The following is a 714-nucleotide window of genomic DNA, read 5'->3' on the forward strand; positions in this document are numbered from 1 at the left end:
AATCAAAACCGTCCGATCGGAGGTGCTTAGAGAATCAGGACTTGGCTGCACCAACCAAACAAAGAACGTATTGCAAAAAAATTAATCTGAGGCGGCGTGTCTGGAAAACCGAATGTGTTACTTGGACTGAACCAAACGCGTTGTTAGTAGATGAGGGCATCAAATAGATATCTGTTTTTGCTAAGTTTGTCCATGTGCATTCCGTGAGAACAAGCGCAAAAATGTTAGCTGACTCATACTAGGTAGTGTGAAAACAGAAACTTCTTTGATAAATATACTTTCATCCAAACGGCTAACAACATTGCGTCTGTAGTCCAACGGTTAGGATAATTGCCTTCCAAGCAATAGACCCGGGTTCGACTCCCGGCAGACGCATTTTTTTTCTAAGGTTCTGCCACTCGCTTGTGCCATGACATTGATATTTTTATTATACATGGAAAGTTTTTTAGAGGACACTCTGATTTTATTCTATCCATACTTAATTGTCCGTGTGTTATAATTTTCTTTGTTTTTACATTATTGGCTGATGTAGATATGTCCTCTGATACATCCAACCGATTTTACATCATTGGCTTATGTAGATATGTCCTCTGATACATCCAACCGACCATTACAACTACAGGAACACAAGCATCACCGACACCTCCGAAAAGTTTAACGAACAGGAGTCCAGAACCCACCATAAAAAATACTTTCTCCGTTCATTAATATAAG

At 39.5% G+C, this 714-nt stretch overlaps 1 non-coding gene across 1 annotated transcript; it reads left to right on the top strand.

Moving 5' to 3' along the window:
• Positions 1 to 303: 303 nt before the first annotated feature.
• Positions 304 to 375, top strand: TRNAG-UCC. Its single transcript has one exon. It is a non-coding gene; the product is annotated as a tRNA-Gly (tRNA).
• Positions 376 to 714: the final 339 nt, after the last annotated feature.

The sequence above is a fragment of the Triticum dicoccoides genome, chromosome 7A (assembly GCF_002162155.2).
Source record: "Triticum dicoccoides isolate Atlit2015 ecotype Zavitan chromosome 7A, WEW_v2.0, whole genome shotgun sequence".
In the NCBI taxonomy this organism is placed as follows: domain Eukaryota; kingdom Viridiplantae; phylum Streptophyta; class Magnoliopsida; order Poales; family Poaceae; genus Triticum; species Triticum dicoccoides.